Raw genomic sequence first — 12,141 nt, forward strand, 5'->3', positions numbered from 1 at the left:
TTATTGTAATATATCTCATTCGTGATACATATTTTATCATCAAATTATCTTAACATGTAATTTATTATCTTTTTATTCATTTTATTATTTTAATATATCTCATTCGTGATATATATTTTATCATCAAATTATCTTCACATGTAATTCTGGACCTAACTCTAGTGCATTTATCGAGTACAAAAACTGGAAACCTGGTAAAACAAATGATTAACCAAGAACAACATAGGAAAATTATTGCTCGTTTTAAAAATGGTAGACACATACATACTGATTAATTACTTGATAACTTTATATTCGTTGATTAGCTTGTAGTGCAAATATATGAAATTAGATGTAAATTGGTTGCAAAAACATAATATATTATACTTTATTGAATATCATCGTTTAAACAGTAAATGATACGTTACAGTAATTAAATATTTATATCTCTGGATTATGAAAGTTAATACTGAAAGTATTGTATCTAAGAAAATGTAAATTATATTATAAGTCTAATATTGAACATAGTTATTCCAAGAAAATGAAAATTCTATTGTGATTCTAATCTGGGGGAAAATCGTTATAAGTCCAGCACGTTTGTCTTCTGCACTTCATACACGTTTGTCTTCCGTATGTATACGAATATGATTAATTAAAGTAAACTTTTGTATAAATGTGATTTGTCTCCCATATGTGTTTGCATATGTTGCAACATATTTGCCGTCTGTAAAAAAAGAACATTCTACACAAGAATATGTGTTCGCATATGTCGCACCAAACTTGACTTCCGTGTAAAAGAAGAACTACATACTTCACAAGAATGTGGTTTGTCTCCTGTATGTGTAAACATATGTTGCAACAAAGATGACTTCCATGCAAAAGAAGAACCACATACTTCACAAGAATGTGGTTTGTCTCCTGTATGTGTTCGCATATGTTGCAACAAATATGACTTACGTGGAAACGATGAACCACATACTTCACAACAATTTGGTTTGTCTCCTGTATGCGTTTTTATATGTCGCATCAAATTTGACTTTTCTGCAAAAGAAGAACCACATACTTCACAAGAATGTGGTTTGTCTCCTGTATGTGTAAACATATGTCGCAACAAATTTTCCTTCTGTGTAAAAGAAGAACCACATACTTCACAAGAATGTGGTTTGTCTCCTGTATGCTTTTGTACATGATTTAACAAAGTTGACTTTCGTGTAAAAGAAGAACCACATATTTCACAAGAATGTGGTTTGTCTCCTGTATGTGTTCGTATATGATTTAACAAAGATGACTTCCGCGCAAAAGAAAAACCACATACTTCGCAAGAATGTGGTTTTTCTCCCGTATGCGTTTTTATATGATACAACAAAGTTGACTTATTTGCAAAACAAGATCCACATACTTCACAAGAATATGGTTTGTCTCCAGTATGAGTTCGTATGTGATTTAACAAATGTGACTTCCGTGCAAAAGAAGAACCACATACTTCACAAGAATGTGGTTTGTCTCCTGTATTTGTTCGCATGTTCCACAATAAAAATGACTTTTCACTAATAAGAACAATCTATATTTATATAAAGAATTTTTGTTTTTATTTTCCTTTTGTTTTTATTTTACTTAACCGTTTTTACAGAAATATTTGTTTGTTTCATCTTTGACACACCAGATTTTTACAAAAATATTTTTCTTGTTTCCCCTTACACTTCAAGTTTTCTTTTATTATAAACTTATGATTTTTTGCATAATTATTTTCCATGCATTTAAAATTTTTAGTTTATTTTGCAAAAACAAAAACTCTTTAACATTTACATTTTTTCACCTTTTTTTAGGAAAATATGTTTTCATTTTATCAACTCTAATTTGTACTGATTTTAGTTTTAACAGATATTTATTCTGTTAAGATACTAAATATTGTATTTTGTTTTAATATTATAGATGTAGGATATTTTTTTGGTATTTATATTTATTTATTAAAGAATGCATACACGTAACAAGAACAATGTTTAGCGGATATTTATTCTGTTAAGATACGAAAGAAAATTTGTATTTTTCTTTAACATTATTGGTGTAGAACTTTTTGCCTTTTTTTAATTTTCCATGTATTTTTACATTGATGGTAATGCTATATGTAAAAGAATTCATACACGTAACAATAACAGTTATATGTAAAAGAATTCATACACGTAACAATAACAGTTATATGTAAAAGAATTCATACACATAACAAGAACAATGTTTTTAACTCCTTTGCATCAAATTTGATGTCACATGTTTCACAAGTCTATGATTTCTCAGTATTTCATGAATTTTATATGTGGACATTTTCTTTGCTTTCTGATATTTTCACGAAATTCATATGTGGACATTTCCAAATATGTTATGAGTTTCTCATATAATAAACGGAAAATGAAGATCCATTCTAATCAAATAATTGATTTCTGTTGATTGCTGCAAACTCTGAAAATATAAAATAAATATATGAAATAGATTTCATGCGGTATTATTTAATTTTTTAACATATTCTTATAAAATGTCAACGAATCAGTTATTCTAAAAAAACAAATTGGTACTTCTTCAGGTAATATTTCTTTGTAAACAAAATGAATTAAACATTCTGAATTTTGGAGATGAGTTGTGAATGTTTGTGTTATTTTGATTAATCGAACTATTATTCTTATCTATGTGTTATTAGCACAACCTTTCGGTCGCTGCATCCTGTCGCCTTCTTCAGGTGTTGAAAGCATGATACTTTTTCTCTACTAACGAAAAGCGGTTGATTCTGCATTACAGGAATTTGAACCCTGGGTTTGAGGGTGGCTCTGCAAATAATAAAGAATGTTCAAACATCATTATTGTTGAAAAACAAAATATAATTAGTACTTGTTCATGTAATATTTTTTTGTAAACAAAATATAATTACTATTTCTTAATGTAATGTTTGTTTGTAAACAAAATGAATTTACAATTCTGAATATTTGAGATGAGATGTGAATGCTTGTGTTATTTTGATTAATCGGACTATAATTCTCATCTTGAGTGCTTTTAGCACAATATTTCGGCCGCAAGTGTTGAAAGCATACTCCTTTTTCTCTAGAAAGTTTTCTTTAGAGAATCTTTTCAAAGACAAATATGTCTGACTAGTTCTAAAGTAAATTTTTTAAATTATATTTGCTAAAGCAAAATTTTTATTATACTTGTAAAAAAGTAAAAAAAAATTAATTATGTTTGGTTAGGTAAAAAGTTTAATTATATTTTCGAAAGTAAAAAATTTAAATTATATTTGCCAAGTAAATAAAAACTTCATTATATTTGGTTAAGTAAAAAAAATGATTACATTTCCTAAAGTACAGATTTTTATTATATTTGGCTAAGGAAAATTTTTTAATTATATTTACTAAAATAAAAGATTAATTGTATATATAAAGTTTTTAGTGGTGTTACTCGCTTTAAAACGTGTAATCGGTTTAACAATCATAGTGCTTATCCATATATTTGAAAATGATAAAAATAATTATACAAAATACTGTTAGAAACTCAATGTATGTTACCTTGACATAGGAGGACATATATTCGGTGCGTTTCTAACAGTATTTTGTATAGTTATTTAGTTTCAACTCATTTTTCCAAACTTACCGTATTCAACAGTGAGCACAAAACCATTTTGCATTTTCAAATATACCAATAAACACTGTATGATTTTCGAACCGATTACACGTTTTAAAGTTAGTAAAACCATTTTGCATTTTCAAATATACCAATAAACACTGTATGATTTTGGAACCGATTACACGTTTTAAAGTTAGTAAAACCATTTTGCATTTTCAAATATACCAATAAACACTGTATGATTTTCGAACCGATTACACGTTTTAAAGTTAGTAAAACCATTTTGCATTTTCAAATATACCAATAAACACTGTATGATTTTCGAACCGATTACACGTTTTAAAGTTAGTAAAACCATTTTGAATTTTCAAATATACCAATAAACACTGTATGATTTTTGAACCGATTACACGTTTTAAAGTTAGTAAAACCATTTTGCATTTTCAAATATACCAATAAACATTGTATGATTTCCGAACCGATTACACGTTTTAAAGTTAGTAAAACCATTTTGAATTTTCAAATATACCAATAAACTGTGTATGATTTTTGAACCGATTACACGTTTTAAAGCTAGTAAAACCATTTTGCATTTTCAAATATACCAATAAACACTGTATGATTTTCGAACCTTTTACACGTTTTAAAATTAGTAAAACCATTTTGCATTTTCAAATATACCAATAAACACTGTATGATTTTCGAACCGATTACACGTTTTAAAGTTAGTAAAACCATTTTGCATTTTCTAATATACCAATAAACACTGTATGATTTTCGAACCGATTACACGTTTAAGTTAGTAAAACCATTTTGCATTTTCAAATATACCAATAAACACTGTATGATTTTCGAACCGATTACATGTTTAAGTTAGTAAAACCATTTTGCATTTTCAAATATACCAATAAGCACTGTATGATTTTCGAACCGATTACATGTTTTAAAGTTAGTAAAACCCTTTTGCATTTTCAAATATACCAATAAACACTGTATGATTTTTGAACCGATTATATGTTTTAAAGCTAGTAAAACCATTTTGCGTTTTCAAATATACCAGTAAACATTGTATGATTTTCGAACCGATTGGACGTTTTAAAATTAGTAAAACCATTTTGCATTTTCAAATATACCAATAAACACTGTATGATTTTCGAACCGATTACACATTTTATAATTAGTAACACCATTTTGCATTTTCAAATATACCGATAAACACTGTATGATTTTCGAACCGATTACACGTTTTAAAGTTAGTAAAACCATTTTGCATTTTCAAATATACCAATAAACATTGTATGATTTTCGAACCGATTACACGTTTTAAAGTTAGTAAAACCATTTTGAATTTTCAAATATACCAATAAACTGTGTATGATTTTTGAACCGATTACACGTTTTAAAGCTAGTAAAACCATTTTGCATTTTCAAATATACCAATAAACACTGTATGATTTTCGAACCGATTACACGTTTTAAAATTAGTAAAACCATTTTGCATTTTCAAATATACCAATAAACACTGTATGATTTTCGAACCGATTACACGTTTTAAAGTTAGTAATACCATTTTGCATTTTCTAATATACCAATAAACACTGTATGATTTTCGAACCGATTACACGTTTAAGTTAGTAAAACCATTTTGCATTTTCAAATATACCAATAAACACTGTATGATTTTCGAACCGATTACATGTTTTAAAGTTAGTAAAACCATTTTGCATTTTCAAATATACCAATAAACACTGTATGATTTTTAAACCGATTACACGTGTTAAAGTTAGTAAAACCATGTTGCATTTTCAAATATACCAATAAACACTATATGATTTTCGAACCGATTACACGTTTTAAAGTTAGTAAAACCATTTTGCATTTTCAAATATACCAATAAACACTGTATGATTTTCGAACCGATTACACGTTTTAAAGTTAGTAAAACCATGTTGCATTTTCAAATATACCAATAAACACTGTATGATTTTCGAACCGATTACACGTTTTAAAGTTAGTAAAACCATTTTGCATTTTCAAATATACCAATAAACACTATGATTTTCGAACCGATTACACGTTTTAAAGTTAGTAAAACCATTTTGCGTTTTCAAATATACCAGTAAACATTGTATGATTTTCGAACCGATTGGACGTTTTAAAATTAGTAAAACCATTTTGCATTTTCAAATATACCAATAAACACTGTATGATGTTCGAACCGATTACACATTTTATAATTAGTAACACCATTTTGCATTTTCAAATATACCAATAAACATTGTATGATTTTCGAACCGATTACACGTTTTAAAGTTAGTAAAACCATTTTGCATTTTCAAATATACCAATAAACATTGTATGATTTTCGAACCGATTACACGTTTTTAAGTTAGTAAAACCATTTTGCATTTTCAAATATACCAATAAACATTGTATAATTTTCGAACCGATTACACGTTTTAAAGTTAGTAAAACCATTTTGAATTTTCAAATATACCAATAAACTGTGTATGATTTTTGAACCGATTACACGTTTTAAAGCTAGTAAAACCATTTTGCATTTTCAAATATACCAATAAACACTGTATGATTTTCGAACCGATTACACGTTTTAAAGTTAGTAAAACCATTTTGCATTTTCAAATATACCAATAAACACTATGATTTTCGAACCGATTACACGTTTTAAAGCTAGTAAAACCTAGATATTGATTTTTCTTTGAGTTATATGGAATTTATTAATACGGACTTTAGGGGCTTTTTTTGTTCCTGTAAAAATTAAATATTAAAAAAAATATTATAATTTACGATGCTTTATTTTTATAAACAATCCAAAATAAATGAATGCATTTTTTTTTACTACTGAAAACCATAAATTTAGTAAATGTATTTTTTTAACCGAAATAATGCATTTCCACTAAAATGTAAATAATAATAATGCGTCCATTATATTCCTTGATCATTATTTAATAAATGTTGAAAATTTCATAGAAATTGGTTAATTTCCTGAGTTGATCTCAATCCAGTATCATGCTCACGTTGGTTCCTGCTGTGAACGAGTACATCATCCTGTATACATATAACACCGCATATGTAAGTATCTGTTGCATGTGTTTTTTTAGACGTCACTGGTTGATGAGATACTGAAGAGGAGGCGATTGAATTGATATCTCTCAAACGAGCTGATGAAGAGAGTGTGTGAGAGTTTTTTGAAAGTGAAATTTGCTGTTACTTAATTTTTACTTATTGTTACTCATTGTTAGTATCCAATTTTGTTTTGTCTACTTGAGCCAAGATGTGATCAAGCATGGCTAAGATGTACAGCTCACGTTTTTCACTTTTTTTTTCAGTTTAGTGATGTGGAAATATATTCTGACCTTCCCATCTGGTTTAGGAACTACAACCATGTGTTATGGAATAAGTGGACAGCAAAGGTTATCTAACTTTGTAGCTATTTATTTATCTATCTGTCTGTCTAACTGAAGAGATAAACAAGAGCTGGATAGGAAAAAAGTTTCCATAAAAACTGTCAAAATATAATAAAGCAATATCATAGACAAATTTAGCGGAAGATCTAAAAATATCGGACAGGAAATATGTGTGCGACGCATGGATAAGATTAGCTGGAAATCATAGAGTTCATCTAGGGACATCAGCAGGGGAAAATCATCTATTAATTTTGACCAATCTCCAAGTTACCTACATCTAAAATTTCAAGTGTACAGACTGAAAATTGGCGGAGGAGTTTGGCAGAATCTGTAAAGGTCAACTCTTTCAACTTTGACCTTTTGGCAGCGAGATTTTCGCCTTAAAACTGAGTAAAATGCTTTTCATGTAAATTTCAAATGTTTAGACTAAAAATGGTCTGAATAGTTTGCTAGAGACAGCAAAGGTCAAATCTTTTGAACTTTGACCTCTTGACATTGGCAGCTCAAATCTTGGCAGCTCAAATCTTGGCAGCTCAAATTTGGAGGCTTTATATTTTAACAGCCTTAAAATATACGCACTGAAGTAATTAAAAAATAATATTTTAGACTAGGATTTCAGTCCGGCGTTTCCTGAGTGTTTGTATGTGTATGTTGAGCAAAAAAAAAGTGGTAGTAGGAAGGCAGGCTCGAACCCATACCACAAAAGAGGAAAAGAACGGGGTAAAACCCAACGTTTATGCTGTTACAACCACTGCCAAACCAGAAGCGACATTTTTTTAAAATTTAAGGCTAGACAATCTAAAAGAGAGAATAACTTTTAAAAATATCGGCGAAAAAAGTGAGCCCTCCTGTAGAAAAGTGCCTAGTTGAAGTGGAAGATATTAATGTTTTTAGCCAATTTTTCGATATTTGTCGTATGAAAGGTCAAAGTTTAAAACGATACTGATCTTGGTAAAATCCGTCGCCTCTATTGAAAGTTTAAGGCAGACATGCAAACAAACATACATGCATACATACATACATTTATATATTGGTAACTACAAATTTTCGACCCAAACTGATGAAAAAGCTTGCCCTATCTCTGAATACCCTTTATGCAAAATTTCAAATATTTAGACCAGAAATTGTTTGAGTAATTTGGAAAAGACCGAAGAGGTCAATTTTTTTATTATGACCCCTTAACATTTGGGGGGGGGGAAGGCTCAAATCAAGTTATTAAGTTAGATCCATGTCCAAGGAACCTATACCTAAAATGTCAAGTGTTTGGACCCAAAATTGTCGGAGGAGTTCTCAAAGGTCAAATCGTTGAACTTTGACCTCTTTATCGCCAAATTTCTGGCCCAAACCCGATCACATCGATTTACCCAAATCTCAGTACCCTGTATATCAAATTTCGAGTCTTTAGACTAAAAATTGACAGAGTTATTGCGTAGGGAAATGTACACAGACACACACACTTTATATATATATATATATATATATATATATATATATATATATATATATATATATATATATTAGAGTAGGAGACCATTTTCCTTTATAAAGTAAACATAAATGAGCACTTACTTCATGGCCAGTCAAGCATTGTAATTAGTTGCAATTTCTAATTTTTGCAGCAGTTAGTGAAGGGGGGGGGCTAATATATGTTTTGGCTTTCTTACGTTTTTAAGGAGGATAAAGTTCACGTGTTGTTAACTATTCGACAATTTCACCAACTAATTTATTAAACGAAAGATACTGTAAAAATGTTGTTCCTGTTTACTTGCCTCCCCACGAGGGCAGAGTTAGACAGAAGGTCAGTTTTTAATGTAAGGAAATACATCTCCCTTAAAGAGGGCACTCTGGATTGGAACAAAAATAAAAATTGCCTCAATCTAGAAAGATTTCTCCTCCACTGATTGAAGTCAGAAAAGGTAAAGTACAGTATCAGAACATATACTACACTTTGCTCCTATCTAAAAAGCCAAGGAATGTACAGTAACAATATTGTTGTTAGCTTTCTGAAATGTTAATATTCAAAATAATATTTGATATTTAAAAAAAATATTTGATTACCCACCTTAAAAACTTAAATATTTTATTCTTGTTGCGGATATTTTAAAGCTGTTGAAACGTAGTCGCAAAAAAAAGTAAAAATGTTTTTAAGGAGAAAACTTTCCTGGGTTAGATTGTAAAGTTTTACAACAATTTTTTTTTACTATATTAAGTTTGTGCTACTTGGTGATGGCCAATGACTGTGTTTATTTTATGTAAATTTGTATACGTGATTTCCATGCTAAAATTTAAAATATCGGAGAAAACATTAATACGAAATAATAGGTAATAAAATTGACAAAAATTAAATGTCAGATTAAATAATATAATTTTAGGAGATGTTTGGTGTTTGTTTAAGATAGAGTCGATAGATCGATTTTTTTTTTTTAAATGTCGTTTTAATCAAAAACATACTAAATAGTAATATTTTTAAAATTACGAAAATTGTTTTGTTTGTTTTTTGTTTTTGTTTTTTACTAAAACTACAGTAAAATTATTTTTAAAGTTATTGAATTTTTAAATTGTTAAAAAGTAAAAGAAAAACTCACCTCTTTCATTCCAGGAATTCAATAAATAAATTTTAAAAATCGGGTGAATTCGTTTTTTTTCTTTTGTGTTCAAAACTGAAAATTTGTTTTCTTTAGTAAATTCAAACAACTTTTGTTTTGTGTGTCCAATTCATTAAGAAATAAAATATATGAAAATATAAAAGAATCAAAATTAAAAGATGAAAAACACGATTTAAACGTAAAATCATTTAAACAACAAAGGATTCAGGTCATCATAAAACGGTGTAATCATTATTTTGTTCCTCGTGTAAAAATGTCCGTTTATTCGTTAAGTGTGTCGAATTGTTTTTCTATCAAGTTGAGATTATTTTTGTCAATACTTAAGGTTTGTTGCAATTCATTTTGTAAAATTTATTTTTTAAAATACAGTTTATTAAAAAAATTAAAAATATGAAGATTTATTTTGTAAAATTAAATTTTTAAAATACAATTTATTTGTCAATAAGGTTTATTTCGATTTGTTTTGTAAAATTAATATTTTTATCATAGAATTTATTAAAATATAAAATAAATATACGAAGATATTTATTTTGTAAAAATCATTTTATATACAATTTATTAAATAAAAAAAAAATGAAAATACGAAAACCAGGTTTGTTTTCTAAGATTGAACATTTCATTTTTTTTTTGGAATTACTGTTAACATTTAAGATGAGAACAGTAGTCCGAAGTATATTGTCGAGAGTTAAAAAAAATAACTTCTGTATATATTATTTAAAATAAATAAAATTGTTTATTGTTTTTAAAACGTATGTTTATAATGTTTACTTTTGAAAGAAAGCCCTGCCCTGCTTATTCAAAACTGTTAACTTCTGAAATACCGATATTATTGGTATTGTTTGCGTAGTAACATATCGGTGATTAGGAGGAATTTTATTCATTTTATGCGATATAAGAATTGAGAGTATTTTTTCACTCAATCTCCAATCTTGCCACAGGATCTTTCGTCTGGGAAACGAAGCAATTTTACATCAGTAAACGATTTTCAAATGACATCTGAGAAAGAGAGAGAAATTAAAGCTGGCAGCCATGTAGTCTCGGGGAATCTCATGAGATCTCATTTTCCACTGCACAAGTATGTAAATGGAATGGGGTCAGTTTTCTAATAAAATGCCTGTTGGCGGAGGTGGTTGGGAGAACACGGGCTGGAAGTTGAGAGAGAAAATTGACGATAACGAATTCTAGCTGAACTTTTGCTTATTGTATTTATTTTATTTTGTTTTGCTGTTTATCATTTAACTGCAAGCTATTTCTGTACAAAAAATGCTTTATACAAGGCATTTGCCATGGATCCCTGATACAATTATAATATAATAAAAAATAATAAATATTGCACTGATACAATTATAATATAATATATAATAATAAATATTGCACTGATACAATTATAATATAATATAAAATAATAAATATTGCACTGATACAATTATAATATAATGTATAATAATAAATATTGCACTGATACAGTAGCAGTGTCAGAAATTTCGTGAAAATAGTGAATAATTCCACCCCATCTTTCCAAGCTTATAACTCCTCGAAAAATGTAATTCAAGCCCTAATTTTTTTTTTCAATTAAAGGAGTAAGGACCAAGGTTTTATTTAAAAAAAAAACAAAACAAAACAATGTGTTTTTTTTTTTTTAAAAAGGTTTTAAACTTCGGACTTTACAGGTAAATTTCTAAAAAACTGATTTTTTTTTTGTTTTAAATTTGAATATATTATTTATTGACCTTTTCTCTTCAATTTGTGATATATAAACCTATTAAACATAAATTAATTATTTACTTTTTAATAGACATTTCAAAATGAGAGGCGTAAATTATTCGACCCCCTATCTTTCTAAGCTTATAACTCCTCGAAAAATGTAATTCAAGCCCTAATTTTTTTTTCAATTAAAGGAGCAAGGACCAAGGTTTCATTAAAAAAAAAAAAAAAAAAGACAAAAAGAAAAAATGTGTTCTTATAAAATAAGGTTTTAAACTTCGGACTTTACAGGTAAATTTCTAAAAAACTGATTTTTTTTTTGTTTTAAATTTGAATATATTATTTATTGACCTTTTCTCTTCAATTTGTGATATATAAACCTATTAAACATAAATTAATTATTTACTTTTTAATAGACATTTCAAAATGGGGGGGGGGGCGTGAAAATGGGGGGGCGTGAAAATGGGGGGGCGTGAATTTAAAAAAAACGTTTGTCTAAAATATTATATTCGGTTTATTGGAAAGAACATAAAATTTCACATTGACCCTGAAAATATCGTAAAAATAGAATCAATAGAAAAATTTTGATAGATTTTTAAAATTTAAAAATTTAAAAATATTGAGTTTAAAAATTGAAAAATATTGAGTTCGGAAAATTCATTACTGTTTTAAAAAAAAAATAAAAATATTTTTATTACTTTTAAAACAACTGTAATAGTTTATTTTGGAAGTATAATCCATAAAGAAAATAAATAACCCACTTTTAACAGAGAAATTACGAGATTTTTATATTGTATTCGCAGTTTCGTGTTAGGGGTGTC

The 12,141-nt window shown here is 27.9% G+C and overlaps 1 long non-coding RNA gene across 1 annotated transcript; it reads right to left on the bottom strand.

The window, feature by feature from the left end:
* Positions 1–338: 338 nt before the first annotated feature.
* LOC145270414 (uncharacterized) lies at positions 339–9,900 on the bottom strand. Its single transcript, XR_013865349.1, has 2 exons — positions 9,596–9,900; positions 339–2,795 (listed from the first exon to the last, which is right to left on the bottom strand). It is a non-coding gene; the product is annotated as an uncharacterized LOC145270414 (long non-coding RNA).
* Between the last annotated feature and the right edge of the window lie 2,241 nt (positions 9,901–12,141).

Source organism: Euprymna scolopes, chromosome 46 (genome assembly GCF_053919585.1).
Source record: "Euprymna scolopes isolate OS-2025 chromosome 46, ASM5391958v1, whole genome shotgun sequence".
Lineage (NCBI taxonomy): Eukaryota > Metazoa > Mollusca > Cephalopoda > Sepiida > Sepiolidae > Euprymna > Euprymna scolopes.